Source organism: Artibeus jamaicensis, unplaced genomic scaffold (assembly GCF_021234435.1).
Source record: "Artibeus jamaicensis isolate MK-2021 breed Jamaican fruit bat unplaced genomic scaffold, CSHL_Jam_final contig_760, whole genome shotgun sequence".
Classification (NCBI taxonomy): domain Eukaryota; kingdom Metazoa; phylum Chordata; class Mammalia; order Chiroptera; family Phyllostomidae; genus Artibeus; species Artibeus jamaicensis.
The window spans coordinates 5,258,764-5,282,140 of NW_026521955.1; the positions used below are offsets into that span (position 1 = coordinate 5,258,764).

The window sequence follows — 23,377 nt, forward strand, 5'->3', positions numbered from 1 at the left end:
ATCATAAAGACTATCAAAAAATAGGAAATAACAGGCTACAATATGGAAAAATTGGGAGCATTTCTGAACCTCAACAAAAACAAATTTGGGCTGGATCACACGAGTGGATTGATTGTAAAGGAGAAATCGAGTCACATATTTGCCACAGGCAGAGTCATGCCGTGCCCGTCCCATATAAAATATCTTATCTTTAGAAGGCACTGCGAAGTTACTTACTGATTTGTCATTTTTTCTAACATTTCATCCTCAGTGACATGATTATATCCAAACTATTTTTTAAATAAAGACGATTTTAAAAATTGACTCACATTGCCCATTTAGGACATTTTACTTTGCTTTCTGGTGTAAATGTATAAAAAGACAGCAATCCATTTGAAATAATATTGCGAGTTTGATAGCATTATTACAAAGGAAATATGACTTTTCTATTCCAAACATTGGATTTATTTGATATTTAATTTTGTAATTCTCTATTATCTTGGTTCTTTATTATATTCATAAAGTTTTTAATATGGCTACATATGATTATAATAACAATATTGGTGCCATTGAGAAGAATGATAAACTAACCATGTTGAAACTTTTATAATTTTCTAGCCACTCTAAAGTTACATTTAAATAATTCATTTACATTTTTCTCACTGTGCCTGACATTGTAAGCACTCAATATGTTGTTATTTTTGTTCAGAAAATGTCACTTTCCTAATTTTCGTATCTCTTCTATTTCTTCAAAATAATTACATTAATAAAGTTAATATAATGTAATGTTTTTATTTAATTAAAAGTATAGCATACATAATACTTAGAATTTTGATGCTTAAAAAAATTTCTCTTCTTCCACCAAGATGGAGGTGTAGGTGGAAGCACTGTACCTTCTTGCACAGCCAAGTTTAAAAATAACAAAGTTTAAGCCACAAAAACGCAGCCAAACCACAGAATATTGAACTATACAGAAGTCTGACAACAACGAACCCTTCAGCCAAACTGGTAAGAGGGGCAGAGCCAGGGGCAGAGCCAGGGGCAGAGCCAGCAGCAGAGCGGGGTCGGGCAGGAAAGATGCAATGGACCAACCGGGGCACAAGACTCAGGCACGTGGGCAGCTGTGGATGGATCCCAGGTGTGGAGTAGCGGGCGGACCCACTAAGGGCGCAAGGCAGTGGATTCACTGAGGGCTGACCACAGTCACACATTTGCGCACAGTAAACTGGTGAAGGAACGAGCAGTGAGACGGACCCTGCAGGGCCCAGTGGCGGGAAGAAGCAGAAGGGACCGCTATTGTTCCTCTCTGACCCCGCCTCCACATTCAGCATCAAAAACCAGAGACATGGGTGGCCCTGCCCTGGTGAACATCTAAGGCTCTGCTCCTCATACATAGCAGGAACGAACAGATCAAAACATGACTCAAGAACAACTAGGAGCCCCAGAGCCCGTAAAGCTAAGCAAACAAGAAATTGCCAACCTATCAGAGGCACAGTTCAAAACACTGGTGATCAGGATGCTCACAGAACTGGTTGATTTTAGTCACAAATTAGAGGAACATATAAAGGCTAACCAAACTGAAATGAAGGAAACTGCACAGAAAACCAATAGTGATGGAAAGGAAACTGGGACTCAAATCAAAGGATTGGACCAGAAGGAAGAAAAAAATGACCAAACAGAAAAGATGAAGAAACAAGAATTCAAAAAAATGAGGAGAGGCTTAGGAACCTCCAGGACATCTTTAAACACTCCAACATCCAAATTATAGGGGTACCAGAAGGGGAAGAGGAACAGCCATGAGTGGAAAACTTATTTGAACAAATAATAAAGGAGAACTTCCCCAATCTGGTAGAGGAAATAGACTTCCAGGAAATCCAGGAAGCTCAGAGAGTCCCAAAGAAGTTGGACCCAAGAAGGAACACACCAAGGCACATCATCATTACATTAGCCAAGATTAAAATGAAGGAGAGAATCCTAGAAGCAGCAAGAGATAAGGGAACAGTCACCTACAAAGGAATTCCCATCAGACTGTCAGTTGATTTCTCAAAAGAGACCTTACAGGCAAGAAGAGACTGGAAAGAAGTATTCCAAGTCATGAAATCTAAAGACCTACAACCAAGATTGATCTATCCAGCAAAGCTTTCATTTAGAATGGAAGGACAGATAAAGTGCTTCTCAGATAAGGTCAATTTCAAAGAGTTCATCATCACCAAGCCCTTATTATACGAAATGTTAAAGGGACTTACCTAAGAAAAAGAAGATAAAAAAGATGAACAGTGAAAGGACAGAAAACTCACAGTTATTAAGAACCGCACCTAAAATAAAAGCAAACTAAGAGGACAGCTAGATCAGGAGCAGAGCCATAGAAATGAAGATCACATGGAGGGTTAGCAACAGAGAAGTGGGAGAAGGAGAAGGGGGGAGAAGGTACAGAAAATAAGTAGCATAGACGGTAGGTAAAAAATAGATAGGGGGGAGGGTAAGAATAGTATGGGAAATATAGAATCGAAAGAACTTGAGACGTGGTGATAAACTAAGGGGGGGAATTGTGGGGGAGGGGTGTGCAGGGTGGAGGGGAATGAAGGGGGAATAGAACAATTGTAATGACATAATCAATAAAATGTATTTTTTTAAATTTCTCTTTTCTATAATAAACACTCTTCAGAACTATGGATAATTATTTTCTATCTGTTTTTTTCTATTAAGACCAGTCTTTGCATCCTCCCTTCAAAAATGATCATCAGTGAGACCTTAGAAAAAATGTTTTAATTTTATTTTTTGTATATGGAGCTGTATCTTTATCATTTTTGTTATTGAAACAATAATATAAAGAAATTTTGTCTTTCAACATGTTTTTTATTTCCATAATTTGGCTATATTGTTTAACAAAAGACATTTGAAATTTAAATTACTTTTTTGATCAATTCTCAGCATTTTGGCTAAGATCAAGTGTAATATCTGTTCTTATCAATTTAATAAAATTACTTTTTTGAAATATATAAAAAATTATAAAGTTATTAGTGTGTTTCTGAATGTCTGTCCAAAAGAATGATGTTAACATTCTGTTCCACCTGTAAAGTACAAGAGCAATTATTTCATTGAATTTTATTGGATTCAGTATTTTTGTTACTCTTAATCTTTATTTGTGACTAAAATAAAAAATAGTGTTTATTTGATTACTAGGGAAGTTATAAATAGTTTCATGAAACTTTGGTACTTTTATATTTATTTTTACAGAAATTACCTGTATAAAATATGTTCATTTTGAATGAATATACTTCTACCATCACCAATACACATCTATTTATTCAACCAATATTAACACCTATTATATGTACAATGTACTGCAGTTTATTTACTAGGAACTATAAATAAAGAATTGAACACAATCGATGAAAATGTCTGCCCTCCTAGACTTACCAATGATAAACTAAGTAAGCAGTGTTAATTATTTTAGATGTTAATAGGTGCTGTGGAATATAAAGGTTTCTTAAGAAGTGCCTGTCTCAGAAATTGATTTTAGGTAAGACACAGTTAGCCATGTGGATATCTGGGAAAGTAAAGTTCTGGTGAGAGTGGAGAGCATGTGGATGGAAACTTGGAAACAATTTTACTCGATGTGAAATAGGAGTAACAAAGAATCCAATGAACTGTAGTGAAGTGAATGAAGTGTAGGGCATTAGGGAATGACATCAGAGAAGTAATGTGTGGCCAGATGTTGTGCTTACTCTGTGTCAGTGGGATAGACCCTCTAACTCAACATTTGTTTCAGATGTTGAACTGGTGATCCTACACATATGGCAATTAAGTATGAATTCACTACTCACATAGTGTAGCCTTCTGGGGACAGCAGGGTGTGCTCCCAAGTGGACTTGAAAGTCTCTTGAGAGAGCAGTAAGGAACAACTGGTTTGGCTTTTCTGGTGGTTAAGGAGCAGGGATGAGGCAAGAGTTCCAGCACATGAGGGTGGGGCTTGCATGGCTTGAACTTCCCACCTGTGCTAGGGAGAGAGCAGCATACCGGCTCTCTTATCAGTTTGACCAGACATGGAGCAAATGGCTAGAAAGGAGGGTGGAAGTCAAAGTCTGTCAGCAGTCAAACATCAAAAATGAATTACACCCTACCATACTGATTTTAAGTCATAGAAGGGAAGCCATTTGAAGGTATTGAGCAAGCAGAACCATGACGTAATCTGGTAATTCTACCTGGAGCATTATGTTGCTGTGTTGAAAACTGAAAGAAAGTAAGGGAAGCTGCACGGAAGCCAGATGTAGCATTTGCTTTACTTTAGTCAAAGATGGTAATGGTTCAGGACGATAAGTTAGCAGTGGGGATGGTAGGAACTGACTGGGTTAAGAATATATTTTGAAAATAGGACTGGCAGGATATGTTCATGAAATAAATATGCTACTAGAAGGAAAAAATGTTTGTCCCTGACAACTTGGGAAGATGAGACTGATGACAACTGGTACGAACAGGTATGAGGGAAAGCAAATAAGCTGCATTTGGCCACTAAGTTAAATAAGGACTTGCGTGTATAAATGAGGGAAAGATGGGCTAGTGATGTACAACTGAAATATGTTAGCACAGAGACACTATTCAAAGCCATGGAATTAGATGAGAAATGATGTAAATGTCCGTAAAGAAAAAGAATATAAAGCTATATAAGAACTGATCCATGATACCAATATTCCTAAATTCAGGCATCGGGTAGGTGCTAATGAATTAACAAAGTAAACTGAGAGGGTGATAGGGTTAGAAATAGAGGAGGAGTCTAAGATATCCAAAAGAGAAAGTGTGTCAAGGAAAGAATTATGAACTGTGCTGAACACTATTATTAAGTCAAATCAGATGAGGCCAGATAATTGACTATTGGCTTTCATCACCAATAGTCGTTGACAGTCTTGACAAGGAAGCTTCCAGGGGAGTGATGAGAGTAAACTTTGCCTGGAGTAAATTCAAGAGAAAGTAGAAAGAGGAAACTTGAAGAGAAGTTTTGCTTTGAGGAAGAACTTTGTGGTCTAAAGGATTGATTAAATGGATGGTGGGGGAGGAGGTATAAGGGGACTAAGTGTTAATTTGAAAAACAATAAAAATGAAAGAAAAGTTAGTGTTTGTTTTAATCAGTGAGAGAAATATATATACTTGCACAGTTTTACTTATAAAACAGTTTAATCTACTATATTAGGTTTTTTTTTAATTTTTCAGAGTAGTACAGTAGAAAGATTAGGTTTATTTTCATTGTTTTAGTGTTCTATTTCTAGCTTAAAAAAGTAGCTTCTGACATATCAAATATATCATTGCTCTTCTCATCAAAGGCAAAAATTGAATAAAATAAATTTCACCTCCTAGTGAGATAACTGTATTATAAGAATTCTAGTATATTAGTAGCTGAATCCATAGTATAAACAGAAGGAACTAAAAATAAAACATTGCAATATCAGAATTTGGCTCTTTAACTGATCTTTTTAAGATCTATAACATAGAAATTGCTATTTTGAATGACGTAAATAAAATTGAATGAGTATAAGTGCGTAACTTAAGTAGAAAATGCAATAGAATTAAACTCATTGTGGAGAAATGCTGGAAATTAAATTAGCACAGGAAAAACTTTATTTTTAATAGTTTAGTTAGTCGATAAATTGAATATAAATTTATGCATGATAAGTATTTTTACAAGCATTTCTGAAAAAGTAGACTGCAAGACCTATTATCTTAAAAACACATTTCAATTGCAGGAATTTTAATTTAAATATCATTGGTGAAAAGCAAAAGATTTATTTGCTCTGAATTGAAATGAGAGTATTGACTGACAGCGACCAGAGAAAATACGGAAGAGGGATAATGAGGTTGGAGGGAAAATTTTGGGTCTAGTCAAAGGACATGTATGAAGGACCTGCGGTAATGTACAACAGAATGGGGATTGACTGAGGAAGTGGGGGCGGGGGGGGAGCAGGGGAGAACAATGTGGGGGAAATGGAGACAATTGTAATTGAAGAACAATAAAAAAGGAAGAAAGAAAAAGCAGATTGAGATCAGAACTATAAAATACAAAGGAATCATTGAGAAATATACATGATCCCAACTACATTCCCCATAAGGAGAAGCTGTGAATTTATTTGTGGATTAAAATATGATTTTTATAAAAATTTGGGTAGATAACAACACACAAACTTGTTGAATACATTGAATATGGTCTGAGTGACAATTTGAACAAGTGTGGAAATCATACAGGGTGGGTCATAGTTTCTAGGGTTTAATACGTGGGAAGAAAGTAATTTTAGATATGAACACTATAAGACAGATATATTTTCTGAAGAAGAGACATATGATCACTAGGCCCAGGACAGAGTGGTACTAAGATGAATACAGAAAGAGGAGAAAGATCAATTATAATTAAATTGTCCTATTTCAAAATTTAGCCTAAGCATACAATACTAACTTCTCATAAGGTACCTTTTTTTTTGAGTACCACTGATCAGGATGCATCTATTTTTGGGGACATTTTGATTTGATGAGGTCTCTGGATCTAGAAATAACTTTAGAATTGTTAAAATGCTATCATATTATGTTACAAAATAGTTTTTTTGTGTAACACCACAATTTTAGGTTTGTATTTAGGATTGTATATTATTGTAAATATACAACAGTAATTTTAATAATTATAAAAATAAAACTTAATTTACATAATGCTGAAAGTTGAACAAAAGGACAATAATGTATAGATTTAATAGACTGTAACAGAGCTATAAAAAAGAAACATTTCTTCTTTCAAATGTTAGTTAACGTTTTAATATTTTAATGAATACATATTTTAATTTTCTGATTTATATAAAGTATAACTAGGTCAAAGGCAGATCATATAGTCACCTATTTTAATGAATGATCTGTTTAATATTATAGATGAGTTAAAAATAATTTATAATTGTTATCCACTTATACATATTTAATAGATGCTAAAATAGGACGAAATGACTTATGGTCTTTTTGAAAACTTGTCTTTATTTATTCGTTTGTTAGTTTTTAAATGTCTCATTAGTCTAGGTATGGACTTTGAAGCTTATGGACATAAAGTCTTTGTCCTATAGGTCTCAGAGTGAAGTGCAAGATGACAGTCCCAGACAATATCTCGCCTCACAGGAGGCCCAGTATATAGGTGTGAGGCAAATGCTATAGGGACAAGGTAAGAGAGTCCCATAACTTACTTTCATGCAGTTACTTGAGTGTTTATTTGAGGAAGATCAATTTTGAACTGAGTCATTAAGGACTAGAAAAAAATTGCCAAGTGAAGTGTAGTGAAGAGCCCCATTCAGTGGTAAGAGCTGTAACTCTGAGTCACTCAGTTGTCTAAGCCACCTGAGAAGTGTTAAGGGGTTCGTCAAGTTTGAGAAATGGTGACTGAGGGGATGGAATTAAAGTGTATATTCCGCAGACTTTTATATATTATATCATGGATATGACTGAACTTCATGACATGTATGGTATGGGAGTGTTCACATATTTTTCTGGGAGCTGATTTTTACATTTGGGAGATAAACCTAATAGAGGTGGGAAGCATATTGTGATGCAGGAATAGAATAATGGTGTCACATAACTACCTCCAAAAGTAAATTCATTCTTGAGACAAATATCAGGTCCAATCCTTAGAGGCACAAGGAAATATACCTGTGATCCTGCAAGTATAGCTTTTGTCCACCTTAATGGGTTGGGTATACAAATATCCAGTCTCAGAGTAGCCAGTTACTAACGTATCAACATCAAACATTGTATGGAACCATGCACGTGTATGTCCTTACCCATTCCAGATTGTCCTTATATTTGCAGTAGTCAGTTTATGCCTTGAATACCCCTCTAATTCCCACCAATAAAAAGAAGTTAAGCCATTTAATTTATAACACTACCCATCATAATAAAAATCAGTTTTTAAAAATTCACTTTTGCCATACTGTTATTGATGGTAAAGTCGAATGTCTATTTATTCAATTTATTTAAAAGATATTTGTGCTTCTAATATAGTCTGGTCAATGTGTTATTCTTAAAGTGTTTGGTTTACAAATAAAGCTTTTTAAAATTTAACCTAAGGAGTTTAGAAAGCAATAGATAAGACATGGAAATAAACAAAAAAATTACAATACTGTGAAAAATGCCTCATTATGAAAAAAGACTAACATGTCTTTCTAGTAGTAATTTATGGCATTTTAAATTACCTTTTTAAATTTTCATTTATCTTCAAACCAGTTTATTATTAAAACCAGGTATACAATTGAAAACTTTTATATTTCTTGAAATGCATTCTTTGACTTTCTTTAGCACCCCAAATATTATTTAGAAATAGCCAGGATAATGAACATTTATTTAACGATACCATGGAAAACATAGAATTTAATAAAACATTAAATGCACAAGCATTTATCCATGGGCAACAGTGAGAATGCACATAAAACACCTATTCTCTGATTTGAAGGAAATAATATAAGGACATGAATATATAAGATACTTACAAAAATATGGCCATTGGATACATTTAAATTCTTTTGAGTAAAATATGCAAGAGACTGATGATGATGACTCTATCAGTTCCTGCACCTAATTGCAATATAAACTTCTTTAAAAATCTCCATTAAGGCAAGAAAATGTAAATAAAATTAATTTCTGAAGTAGCCCCAAAAATATTTTCAGAGAATGAGTAGTCAAAGAATATCATATTGAGAATATTAAAGCCTGCTGCAGCTTTGTCCAATGGCCATATTTAAAAAATAGTTTTGAAAAACAATAAACACTTGTGAAATGCCTGGCTATATATTAATTTGCTATCTAGTACTCTGTTTTTCAGTATTCAAAACAGCAAATTCCAAAACCTCTCCAAATGTGCCTAATGATCTGGGAGAACACAAATTTATCTGTTATAACGAGCTGTGCAGTGCTGTGTGATAGCTGGGAGTGAGAGTACTCATCTGATAATCTGCTCTTTACTGACAGACCAAAATATGTCTTTGAGCAAAACTGCTTTATTTTCTTTATTTCCTTCGCAGATGAAGTCAAAGATAGTTGAAGCAGAAGCGATCTGAAGAATGCACATATGAACCCAATTCAAACCAAGAAGATATATATGATTTTAGGTAGCAAATATTGGCATTAGGAGACAATTTCCCTAAAATTTATCCTGTAGAGTTGAAATTAAAAAATAGATTGGGGCAGTATGTGTACATAAGTCGTGTAATTACAAATAAAGATGTATGCGTTGGGTAACAACATGGCTGATTTCAGAAAGATGTTTTGAAAATATTTATAGAGAGAGGGGAAGAGAGGGAGAAAGGGAGGGAGAGAAACATCAATATGTGGTTGTCTCTCGCACACACCCCCACCAAGGACCTGGCCTGCAACCCAGGCACATGCCCTGACTGGGAATCAAAACGGTGACCCTTTGGTTCGCAGGCTGGTGCTCAATACACTGGGCCACACCAGCCAGGGCCAGAAAGAGATTTTTAAAAAGAGTTGAGTAAGATTAAAGTAGAATACCTTATAGGGAAGGAAGAAGAAACACGGACTCTATGGCTAAAAGGAAAAAAACGCAAAACAAAATCAAAATCAAAATAACAATAAAAACTGCCAAAGGAAGAAAAGACAAAGAAGAAATAAAGCAATTCTAGGAATAATCAATTCACTAGAACATTGTAGACTACTAAATTTAAATTATAGAGATTAAGCAGAAACTGGACTATACAAAATAACAAAGCTCAACATGAACTTGTTACAGAGCCTGGGAACCCAGTAATTCCTGAAACTCCATACGCTGATGACACTGATAGGTGTGCTTGAAGGTGGTAGAGAACTGACTGTACTTAAAGAGGTGGTTAAATAATTTTCATAGCCAAAGCATTGAACTGAGAAATACCCATGTTATGGAAAAGGAAAGCAAGGTTGATGAAAAAAATCTATAATCTTCGTTTAATTCATTATGTATGCATGAGAAGAATAAAAGTAGATTAATGCCCTAAATATTCCAGAGGCTGAATTGGGAATCCATCTCAGAGGGGCCCTTTTTGTGTCCCACTCCCAGGTCACAGGGGCACCTGAAGGAGGCTTCTTCCCTCAGCCTGGAAAGCAAACAGCATCCACTGAGCAAAGCTTCTCAATTTTAGCCTGATCTAAAAAACATATTTTTTGAAGGAAATGACTGGAAGTATAGATTACAATGCCTAATTTAAGAAATTATTTTGATTTTTAATTTGGTACATTAATATATTTGACAAATTTCAAAATGAGTAAATTTATACTACACACAATAATTAAATATTGTGTTATATGTAAATATGTTAAAAATAAATAACACTACATTTATGCTACACATATTTTTTCATTTAAATATTCACTTGCTTAGTTGTTATTTATGAGTACAAAAACTGAATAATGCACTTTATTTAAAAAAAAGCAAGCTAGACTAGTATAAATCATAATAAATGAGCTCCCTAGGGCTAAAAGCATGTTTCAACGCAAAAATATTGAGCATGAAAATATTGCTTCTGGCTGACATTATGGAGTACAAGTATGTTTTAAACTAGATTTAATAATCTGCTTACTAAATTTGTTACATGGTACACACAGCATTTTCTCATTTTGCTCAATAATATGGATATATTAAATAAAAGCTTCTAATTTTATTTGTTTAAAAAATATTTCTTTTTTGCTACTAAGAACTGTCATATTGAACTGTGCTTTTTCCTAAAATTTTTCTCAATAATGTAGCATTGGATATACTTACTAAAAATTATTTGGTATATTTTATAATAATCTTGCTTTTATTGAAGAAATTATTTAAACCATTCATTTTCTTCAGTCATATCATAGGACTGTTTACATTAAAATGATAATACATGAAACTTTTTGGTAATAACTATCCCCCCCAACATTTCTGTCTCCTGAGAGCTGAAAAGACTATAATCTTACAGTTTCTATGTTTTAGCAGTGAATGGAGATGTAGAACTTGGGGATGGAGAATTACTAATTTTGATGAGAGGGTCAAGTAAGTGTTTCTAGAACAACTAACACGTCCAAAGAATGTCAAGATGTATAAGGAATGAGTGTCTTGGCTATCCTCAATAGCTCTGAGAAGCGTACATGTAAACATTGGTAAGTTTTGAGCTGGTTTTAACTTGTGTCTATGTGACCTAACTCCAATCCAAGCTTCACCTCTGGAACACATCCTCCAGAAAAACAATTGCTCATACTTACGTAAAATGTAAAGGGGCAAAATAAAACATAGGTAGAAAAACAATTTGACTCATTTTCTTTTCTCAAGCTGCCTATTTCGTTCCACAGTTCTTCCCTTATATAATAGGCCACGTTTAAGAAATATGGTGCCTGGCATAACATTTTGAACGTCACCGCACCTTTTCATGTGCAATGCAAATGCATGAGAAGAGTCTCCACCTACACACTTAGTGTATGGTGTGATTTTCTGAAGATTTAGACATTTAATCAAGAGCGGAGGACATGCAGCCCACCCTAGCAAAACTCTCCCTGACTCCTGGCTCCAAGATGTTCACCCAGCAGCAAGTTAACCTGTGCTAGGCTGGGACTGTACAAGTCAGGAAATGCTCAGTCCTTACAAGCTGACAATTCTTTCATTATATTCACTGTTCAAGCTTCCAGTGAAGAATAACTTTCATGAATAAGCTGTGTGTTTCCTGGAGAGGAAACAGGGTTTTTTGGTTTGACCATCATAATCAACAAGTACACATCTTCATTTAGGTAACAAGGGGATATCTGAGCCTTTTATATCACTTACTTCGGGTTTTAAACAATCTCATAGTGCCATTTAACTTTTGTTACTTATAAAAACAGGTTGTGTAGATTTCTTTGTAGGTAGATAATCTTCTCTATAAATCCAGCTTCTCTAGTGACTTCTCTTGTGTAAATGTGATGAATTTCTCCACTGAATTTGCAAAATTTATTCCTTCCAGGGACGAGTTCCCTAGGGCCCTTAGCTGCAAAGAGATCTCACTTTGCTTCTGAGTTGAACCACAGAGATCTGTGCTAGGAATCTTGGCTTCGAAAGAGCTCAAAGCAGAAACTCCCAGGAGTTTCATGCCCTTCTAACCATATAGACAAGCTGGGCTACCTAAGCTGTTATGTCAGATAAAAACCCTTAATAAACAAAGTGACCCTAAGGGTTGCCGGGGAAATTTCAGACTTCATAAAGCATACCCTAAGTCCCACTGTCTTATTACAGCCAAGGGTCAAAAACAGACATCCAGACATGTCCAGCAATGAAGAAAGTTTTTTTTCCCCTTGTCTATCTACAAATCAGCTGTAGCCTACACAAGGGTGTGTTTATAAATTTACAATTTCACCAGATCCACTTTATACTTTTTAGAAAATCTTAGTGTGTCCTACATTATCATTTTGAAAGGATTACAATATACTGTTATAAAAAGACAACATACAGCCCTGGCCTGTGTGGCATTACAATTGTTTGGAGTGTAGTCCCATAGACTGAAAAGTCACGGAACCGGTTTCCAGTCCAGACACATGCCTGGGCCCTGTGTTCAGTCAGGGCATGTACAAGAGGCAAGCAATTCATGTTCCTCTTTTATCTCAATGTTTCTCTCCCTCTTACTCCCTCCTTCCTTTTCACTCTCTTTAAAAATCAATAAGCACTCCTCAGATGAGGATTAAAACAACAGCAAAAAGACACACACCATACATTTTTATGCTGAGAAAATAAAATGACATACGTGTATACAATAATATAGAAATGTCTTCTATGTAGAACTTTCTTTTGGTTTAAAACATTTTAAACACTTATTTTTTGAAATTATATGAGTTATTAATATCAAGTTCTAATAGTGGACATAATTTCCAGATCTGCGATAATTAAAAAATGGCAAATATACAATAATTTTGCTTTCAATAGTTGACTTTAGATATGTCATCCAATAACTTTGCTAATGGAAAGATATTCAACTAGATTTGGAAATGGTCAAAATGACTTAATTACACTGCAATTATTGGTTTTCGATTACCATATTATTTTTGCCTTTTTTCAATAAAAAAGAAAATGGACCATAGTCCAAATATCCATCCTATGTTGTCATAGATAAATTCAAGAATAAATGAAATGAGATAAATTTATTACATATGCAATGTGAAATACTCGCTAAACTCAAATGTACATTAAACTCACCTGGTGGGAGGGGGTGGGAGTGAAAATAAAGTGAAATTTTAGCCACTTCAATGGAATGCAAACTGAATTGCTGAAAACACATGAATCCTATTAATACCAATGCACTATTACAATAGTTTATTAGACCTACTGTTATTTAATTGAAAAGCTTTGGAGATTGTTTCTTTAAAAACAAATTGGTAACACTGGAAATTTTGCAGTGTATGAAGCTGATTGAAGTTCATCCAAAAAATGCAGTTGGCACATTTATCAAGTTTATTGATAAATGTGCTCACCTTCCAGGGTTTATTTTTGTGAGTATGATACATTATTTTTATCACAAAAATCATATTATTTTGATCTGAAAGGTCTGAAAAATTGCATGTCTGGTTAAAGTGATAAATAACATAATAGTGAAAAAGTTAGTTTCAAGCTGACCTTCTTTACAAATATAATGGAGCTAAAGTCCATCAACCTGAGATATTAGATGCAAACCTACAATGTATTTGATAGCTTCTTATTAAAAGCATAAAAGTTTGTATTAATTCAACAACAATAACAAAAATACAATTCTTTTTACTTTCAATGACATTTCATTGCTCAATCTCCAAAGAAGTCTTTGAAATTCACTATTACTTTTAAAAATGATGTTTAATGCCAACCTATTTATTTTCTTTTCATGGAACATGGAAGGCCTAAATCTCAGGAGAGTATTGGAAAGTTCAAAATGGTTTTTATCCACTTATAGTTCTGCTGTTACCAGGTCAATGGAATTGTATTTCAAGCTTAAATAACCAGCCACATGAATGAGTCAGACACTAAACAAGGATTATGGCTTGCTGTGATTGTATTTTAACCTAAAAGAAAAAAGTGTCTCTAGAGAAGACTACTATGAAAAAATAAGAGTGAGGGTTTAAATTTATTTACTCTACCAATTTGTTTAGTGATATTCAAAATATTTGTTAATCGGTTTTATAGCATTTGCATGTGCTAAAATTGTAACAGTAAGATAGTAATTGATTTAGTAAACACAGATGTGCAAAACTCAGTGTTTTTAAACAAGACATTTTCATTTGCTTTCTTTGAAAATGAGTTATATTATTCCCCCCGAAAGACAGAAATAAAGAATTTTTTAAGTGAACTAGACTGAGAGAGAAGCAAAGAGAGTTGCTCCCAAGTATTCTCACAAACACCTGTTATTAGTATACCCATAGAAAGAGACCTCAAAACTGTGAATATAAGTCCATTTGTAATCATTAAGTGATAATGCCAGTTGCACTGTGCCCCAAACATCACAACCTTATCTTAAAAAAGCAATATAGAACGGTTGTTTTTTAGTCCTATTTTAAATGTCAGTAAACTGACATCCGGTTAAGTTCAGGAATTTTTCCCAGCTTTGCATCACCAATGAATGATGCTGCTCTAGCATTTAGACACCTATTCACAGACTTTAAGTTTCACAGTCCCTCGATCTAAAAAAAATATATATATATATAAAGTATGTAAATTTTTAAATTATACATATGTAAAAAATTAATATGTACATGTATATATAGATATAGGATTGGGGTTAATGAGACTTCTCTGTGTGTGTATATATATATATATATAATTCAGTAAAATGGTTTAGCTTTAAAGTGAATTTTTAAAGTTGAAAAATTAGAAAGTAGCCACACAGTAAATTAAATTTTCATTTCCTAGCCCAGAACTCTCTCCTGAATTCTGGGTTATGAGATTATATACATCCCTGAAAACTTAACTTTTATTAAATATGATGTCCATTTGTTCTAAATGATTCAAATATAAAAATAGTGTAAAAAGAGCGATAAGAACGGTACGCTACTTGAGATAGGATATTCATGAAAGACCTTTCTATGACATTAAAGAGCTAAAACCTGAGGGTGGTATTGAGGAAGCTCCAACAAATATTCAAAAACACATTCCCGGGAGTAGCCACTTGGCCGGAGGGGCTCTGGCTTCTGTGGCTCCTCTGGCCTGGATCTCAGCTGCTGTGTGGACGGAACTTTGGGAGGCCGGTGAGCTCTGGGCCCCCTGCCACTGGCTCCAGCGCCAGCCAAGCGAGGCCTCACCTGCACCCAGGCTCCATTCCAGGCCAAGTGGCCTTCTACATGCACTTCTCTCTGCCCACCACCCCCTTCCCCCTTCTCCCTCCCCCTCTCCTGCTGTCCATGAAGTAGTTTCCGGACTTAGGATCGGTGAATACTTGCGAAAGGACCTCATTGATGTTTCTGTGGCAAGAATGGCCTGTTAGATTGGCAAATATAATGAGAGAAATGTCTTTCTCCGGATAATTTTCTCAGGACATCATCAGTTAAATTGGTACAAAGCTGGTTTATCCAGAGTCTTTAGGAGCTTTTTGATTTTAAGTACAAAAGTGCTGAAGTTGCTAAAACTATTTATGACTTTATGGATACCATGATACCGATCAGAAACTGACACCATGACATTATTCCCAGGATGGCTCAGGGTGTGGTAGAACACAAGGGGAGCTTTGGGGGCGGAGGGGGTGGGGTGGATCCTGTCACCAGCCGGAATGTTCAGTAATTTTTGGATCACTTCTTCATGAGTCACATTTCAGTCAGAATCTTACTCAGCACACTTCATTGTTTGGTGGGAGAGACATAAGATCATTTCATGGAAAACACATGGGAAGCATAAACCCCAACTGCGATGTAGTTGAAACTATTCAAGGCGGCTTTGAAAATGCTAGGCGTCTATGTGAGTTATATTATATTAACTCACCTTAAGTAGAGTTTGAAGAACTAAATGCAAAATCACCAGGACAGCCAATATAAGTGGTTTATGTACCACCCAGTCTCCATCACATAGTGTTTGAACTCTTCAAGAATGCAATGAAAGCAACATTGGGACACCATACTGTGGTGTTCATCTACCCATTCAGATCCATGTCACACTAGGTAATGGGGATTTGCTGGGAAGATGAGTGAAGGAGGAGGTGGTGTTCCTTTGAGGAAAATTGACCCTCTTCAACTACATGTACTCAGTCGCACCCTGACCTCATGTCCAGATGCCCCAACCAGTTCCCTGGCTGGTTTTGGCTGTGGACTACCCATCTCCTCTCTGTATGCACATCCTTCCAAGAAGACCGGAAGCTGTATTCTCTTGAGGGCTGAGACAGATGCAGTGACCAACATTAAAGCTCTGTCAACAGAATTAATAGAAAGACTCCCAGTGTATAACAAAGATGCCTGGAAGCATTTCAGTGCCACCCATGAGGTTGACGACTGGTGTGTCTCCAGTAGAGAACCAAAAGATATAACAACGGTTCACAGTGCCTAGATACACTTGCAACTCCTAGGAAATCCAAATGTGGCTTTTGTATTAAATTTGGAAGGCACAGTGTTCCAAACGATATTGTATTAAATACTTTAGGTGTCCTTTTCACAGATATTTGGGTAGAATAAATGGAAATTGAATTCTGCTGATGCCTATTTTTAAAAAATCCAGAAAGAATAATTAGCAAGTTCAAAGGCCTGGAGTCATGAACATGCTGGACATATATTATTAGAAAAGTAGCCAGACAGTGTGGCTGGACATATTAAATGAGCAATAAATGTGTAAGTGAGAAATGAAAGCATATGGAAACAATGTATCTCATGATAACAAATTTGGATAATATTCCCTGGCTGGTATGGCTCAGTGGATTGAGTGCCTGCCCACAAACCAAAGGGTCACTGGTTTGATTCCCAGTCAGGGCACATGCCTAGGTTGTAGGCCAGCTGCCCAGTAGGGGGCACTGAAGAGACAACCACAAACTGATGTTTCTCTCCCTCTCTCCCTACCTTCCCCTCTCTAAAATAAATAAATAAAATCTTTTAAAAACAAATTTGGATAATACTATCAGTGCAATAAAATATTTTTGTAGTGTTTTGAGCTAAGAATAAAAATAATGATATAAAATTTTAAAGGCTTATTCCAATTCATTGTGAAAAATAGGTAATAGGGGAACAAAAGTGGGAACAGGAAGAGTTTAGAGGTTTCTGTAGTGGTCTAATGAAGAGATGATGGCCACAAGAACAAGGTCATTGGCAATGAATGTGGTGATATGTAACCCAAGATATAATTGCACAGTAAAGCTAAAGGATAATTCTTAATGATGGTTGAAATGTAGGATGCGATAAAAATGGAGGATTTAAGGATGATCATAAGATTTTGGGGTTGAGTAACTGGTACCACTTATTGCCATGGAGAAGCTAGCAGTACAACAGATGGAAGTGGACTTTAAAAACTGGTGATGGACAAACACTGAGCTTGTGGTGGTGAACGTACTATACAGTCTACAGATGATGTGGAGGAGAACTGTGCACTGAAACCTGTATAATTTTGTTAACCAGTGTCACCCCAATAAAGGCAATAAAAAGGAAAAATTAAAGACATTAATTTTATAAATACTGGGTGTTCATTAGACCAACAAATAGAGATGTTAACCGATCAGTTGTATATATACCTCTTGTAGGGGTGTCCAGCTCATGGCCTGCAGATCACGTGCAGCCCAGGATGGCTATGAATGGGGTCCAACACAAAATTATAAAGTTACTTAAAAATTTTTTTTTTGCTCATCAACTTCATTAGTGTTTGTGTATTTAATGTGTGGCCCAGGACAACTCTTCTTGTTCCAGTGTGGCCCACTGACACCAAAAGGTCGGCCACCCCTGTGTCTAGAGTTAAAGAGACGTAAAATTGGATTGCTGATTCTAGTTGGCAATGGGTATAGATGCAAATAAGGATGCTATTGCAGATAGAGAAGCGAGGAGATTGTGCTACTGAGCCCTGAGACATTTCAATGAAATCCAACAAAGGACAGAGAAAAGCAGGAGACTGGTGAGGTAGCAAGAAAATCAGAGTCTGTCAACTGACCAAGTAAAGGAAGGTGTAAGGAGATTGCTGCTGCTAACTCAGGTGAAACTATGACATAGCTGATCAGTGGATTCAGTGCTTTTGTTTTGTTTACACAGTTGAGAAGAGGGATTACCTAAACTGCCAAAAAAAAATTAAGACAGATATTTAATTTTACTCTTTTCAGTGTAAAGATAAAATCTTCAAAGATGCAGGCAAAAGCCATCATGTAAAAGGCAGTCTATGAGAGGATATTTGAAATCATCCTTGAGAGACAAATAAGATTTTAACAGGTAGAGATAGTTAGAGGCATAAGCAGAGGGACAGGGAATAACCAACAGTGTGCGTGGGGTAGAATATAGTGGTTGTGATAGATTGTCTACAAAGAGAGCCACCGATAATCCCCGCCCCCTTCTCTGTGCCCACGTGCTGTTCCTCCCATCAAGGAATGGGTTTATTATCTCTCTCCCCTGAGGTGCTTTGCTAGCCTGTGACTTGACTTTAAGTAATAGAATGTCTTCATCCCCTTTGAACTTTGAGTCACGATGTAAAATCTCTGACCCCACACCCCAACCGCACTTCAGAAAGAAGACACAAGGGCATGCTTTGGAAGATGTAAGATTACAAAGAGGTAAGGGACTAGCCAATCTCTGGACTATTGGGTCACCTCTTACTACACATGTAAGTAAAGTTTTCTTGGCTCCTCCAGTCCCAGTTAAGCAGCCCTGGCTAACACCCCAAGAAGAGAAAAGCCAACCCCGAGGAGGCCTGATTAGTCCCTGACCCACAGCATCATGAGTAGTAAAGTGGTCAATTCAAGGTACTAGATCTTGAGTAGTTTGTTATGCAGAAGATAATCAATATAGTAGTTAATTCTAAATTAGATTAAATTAGTAAAGCATTGTGTGACTTCATTCTATGAACAAAATATAAATCTTAGGTTTATTTCTTATGAAGATAAGCTTTGAAGATAGTTTCAGTGAAAAATGAGAAAACTATTCAAGAAAATTACCCTATACTATATATCTCTCCTTATAAAATATTAAGTTAAGAAATATCCTAAAAGTTTTAGAAGGTAAAAAGAAGGAGCAATCATAATAAAAGAAGTACAATGAGACTCAATTAGGATAATGCCATTAAAATATTGCACAAATAATTTGTATAATTGAGGGTGGAGGATAATCTCTACATGTCTTATGAAAATAAAACAAATGGAAACTTGTAGTATCTGTAAAGTGTTTTAGGTTTCTCAGATAACATTATTTCACTTTATTATGGTCAAATACAATTATTGTTTGGTAATAGAAACAGAAAACTATTAAAGATGGTCACCTGTATATAAAACATAATGAGACTTTTATAGAAATTGCAGTGCACACAAAGCAGTTTTTTTTAACTTATGCAGATTTTATTGAATTGTGTCTTTTAATGTCATCCTAAAAGTAAACTTCACAGAGGATTTCTCTTATTCTCACTTTATACAAGATGACTCTCCCCCAAATCCAAAACAATATTGTTTTCCTACATGGCATGTTAGACTAATAATATCCAGCCTCTGCTTACTGAAGGTATGTTATTACCTATAGTAGTACTACTTTAAACCTATAATTTTATATGAAATTTCTCTGTTATTAAGTCATACATCTTATAGAACAGAAAGATTAAGCATAATCACAACAAAGACTTTTATTATTTTTGTATAGAGTCCTACTATGTTCTTTTAAAAAACCTTTTTTAAAAATAACATGAAAACTTAGATTAAAGTTGATCATCTAACTAGAGAGAAGAAATCATTGAGAGATGATGAAAATACCATTTCATTTTATCCCCAGACGCAGTGTTCCCAAAATGTTCTGACAATTGGATTTTTATTTTGAACAAATAATTCAAACTTTTCATGTAGAAAACAACTAAAGTAGATAAGAATGGAAGTTAACTTTCATGCAATTTTAAAAAATCAATCTGGTCATTTTGGCAAAGGAACAAATGACTCACTTTGGCAAGGTGCATTAAACTAAGTCACTGCTTAACAAATTGCCATTTTCACTAAGGAAATGGCAATAAAATGATGTCAGGATCTGTGAAAACATGGCATCTGCAAGGAGAACAGAATTAGGAGGGCAATTTTGCTCTGATTATTTGTAAATGGGCTGAGATCTGGGTGAATGTAGGGCCTTTGTGGGTAAGGGAAAGAGCTGAGGTCCTCTGACTTCTAAATCACACATTTCATTTTCCAGAAGAATATTTTACACAGATACCTCGTATAATTAATGATATAGTTTACTTCTACTCATTCCTTATCATCTAGTAAATACTTATTTCCCAGAAGGCTATACTTTTCTAAAGTCAAAACTAAAATCTAACAGCCTCCAATAATCCACATATCTTTTATATAATAAACAATTTTGATCCTGTTAAAACAGGGTTGTCTCAATGGAAACTCAGAATTCCAGTACCAATTGCTATTACATATGCATCTCAGTGATCAAAGAAAATAGGGTACATAAGGACATGCGGGGGGGGGGGGTTGCTTAGGAGTTGACAGGTTGGCTGTAACTCACATCCCCAGCAATTATTTGACTCCTATTCTAAAATGACAGAACCTATCCATCATGCATGTTGTATGACAAAGTGGTTATATCAAAATTATCGGCTCACAAAATGTGCTCATTTAAAGATTTGCCACAATACCAGTTGCACATCCCCCTTTGTGTATAGCTGATCTGTTGCGTCTGAGGGAGGAGAGATGGAGACAGAGAGAGTGGGAGGTGGGAGAGGCAGAACATGCTGTCATTGTGTAGCACCTGCTACGTCCTAGGAAGTCTAAATAAACTGTTCCTATTATTTTCCTTAATTCCAACATTGAATTTACAAGGAAGGAGTAATCTCTCTAGTCCCTTTCAGTTGTGAAAACTGATGATAGTGAATGGCAGTCTATCTATTTCAAAAATCCATGTTATCTCCAATACCACATTACCTATTTACCTTTTTGTATGACTCTTTCTCAACCTCTCAGCACTGTTGTATTTTCCCACTAAGGTCACGGTGACCTGAAGCTTAGAACATATCTCATGCCATTCCTCGTCATTTTGTCAGCCTTGTCCTTGATTCCTTACACAAAATGTTATGTCTTTATTCTCATAGTGATTACTATGTCCTGAATACACACTGAGATGTTTAATTTCGACCCCTTTGTAACATTGTCTATTGGCTATTGTTCAGTCACTTTTTAGACTCATTGCTGTCCCTCCTTTCTTTCTCTCCTTTCTTTCTCATCCACAGGTCTATTCTTATAAGTCACGCTTCAAACTGATATCACATACTGTCATAAAGGTCCTTGACATTTTACATGTTATTTTCTTGAAATTTTCATCTGATTTGTACCATCCTAGGGAATTGTTATCCTGAGACAGTCACGTGGCAGCAAAGTTTGAAAGTTCTCTTCCAAGCGAACTACTAATATTATTTATTTACTTTGCATGGTTCTGAAATTCCAGAGGTGTACTGTCAATACAGTGATAGTCTCTAGCCACATGGGGTCAATCTTGAAAGGTGTTCATCAAATCGAGATGTGCTATAAGAGTAACATGCACAATGGAATTCAAAAACTTAGTGCAGATACAAAAAGAGAAAAAAACTTTAATTTCATTTATGTTTTATATTAATACATATTAAACTGATATGTTTACATATTGTGGAACATGAAATATAATAGTTTATTTGATTTATGTATTTTACCTTTTTTGATATTGTCACTAGAAAACAATGCATTTGTGGCTTATCTTATATTTCTATAGAGTTTGAAAGTAACATTTACCTGTAAACATAAAGGCACAATAAGTGTAAGTGGCAATAGGTGCAAGTTAAAATATACAGATGGGGTTGTGGGAGAAAATGTGAGTGGACCAATCATTTGGCACCTTTGTTAGAAATTTCTGGTAAGTGCTACAAGTGTCAGCAATTATTTTGTGTGTATGGCACTTTATAAACATTTAAAACTGTTGATAACTGTAAAATATTATGTCTGCCTCCTCCAGACTAATTTTGGAGGCCAGAAGAGGGCAATTTCTTATCAAGCTAACACCTGGTATATAGTAATTTTTAAATTAATAAACAACTCATTGAATAGATTTGAAATTTTAAAAATGCAGCATGTATAAATCCATATAAAATGAGATTTGAGTAGTGAGAGGTCAAAGAATAAGGCAAAGCTGTTATTCTTCCCCACCTCTTCACCCTTTCAGTCATGGCACCACTACCTCCTGACAGGTTCAAGCCCAACCATTTTGATTTCCTTATTTCCCTTAGCACCCACACCTAACCTATGACTGAATCTGTAGGCAATTCAGCCTTTTCTTCCCAACTCTTCTATTAACATTACAGTAGAAGTACTGTTCTCTCCTCTGTGAACCACTGAACCTAAGGGTCTCTCAATTTCCATTCTTGTCCTTTTAAATTTACCATCTACAGAGCAGCCAGAGTAATCTTTAAATAAATGGCAGTCATGGCTTTTTATATATTACCTAAAGTCCTGTTGTAGCTTGACATGGCATTTCATTAAAATTCGTACTCTGCCTTGTTCCCAAGGCACTATGAGTCCTAATGTCTCCAATCAAGAGTGTCCAGCCCAAGGCCCATGATGGCCATGAATGTAGGCCAACACGAAGTTACAAATTTACTTAAAACATTATGAGATTTTTTTTGTGATTATGTGTCACAACACATTTAATGTGTGGCTTGAGACAACCCTTCTTCCAGTGTGGACCAGAGATGCCAAAAGGTTGGATACCCCGGGACCATTCTCCATCCTCAGGTCTTATCACTGTCCATCCTGATCACTCATGTCCAACCACACCAGGCTTTATATTTTTCCTACATTCTACTTGTATTTTAAAAAATTTTATTTTAATTGTTCAAGTACAGTTTTCTGTCTTTTACTCCACCCCAGCCCACCCCCCTAGTCCTCCCCACCTCCCTCCCATTTCCACCCTCCTTTGTTTGGTATACTTTGCTCTAGAGACCTTTTTGTGATAGATGTCTCAGTTTAACTTATTTCTTCAGAAATGAATCCCTACAGAGAGGATTTCCCCAAAACTAATTTTCTTCCATAGACACTTCATCACCATCTTTTATTTCCTTCTTATAACGTATTCCTAATTGAAACGATCTCTGTCACTTGATTATTTGTTTAGTATACATGTCTCTTATATAAACTGCCATCACTATTGGAACCTGCATCTTGTCTATAGTGGTGCACTTGCATTACCAGCAATCTTGATCCAGATATACAGCTGATGCTAAAATAAATAAATAAAAGTTAAATGAATTATGTAGAAAAGCAAACCAAAATCTTTA

The 23,377-nt window shown here is 35.5% G+C and overlaps 2 pseudogenes; both read left to right on the forward strand.

Annotated features, from left to right (window-relative positions):
• Window positions 1–16,465, forward strand: part of LOC119059287 (pyruvate dehydrogenase (acetyl-transferring) kinase isozyme 1, mitochondrial-like) — a 74,964-nt pseudogene extending 58,499 nt beyond the window's left edge.
• On the forward strand, window positions 2,899–3,021 carry LOC119059300 (uncharacterized; annotated as a pseudogene).
• Window positions 16,466–23,377: the final 6,912 nt, after the last annotated feature.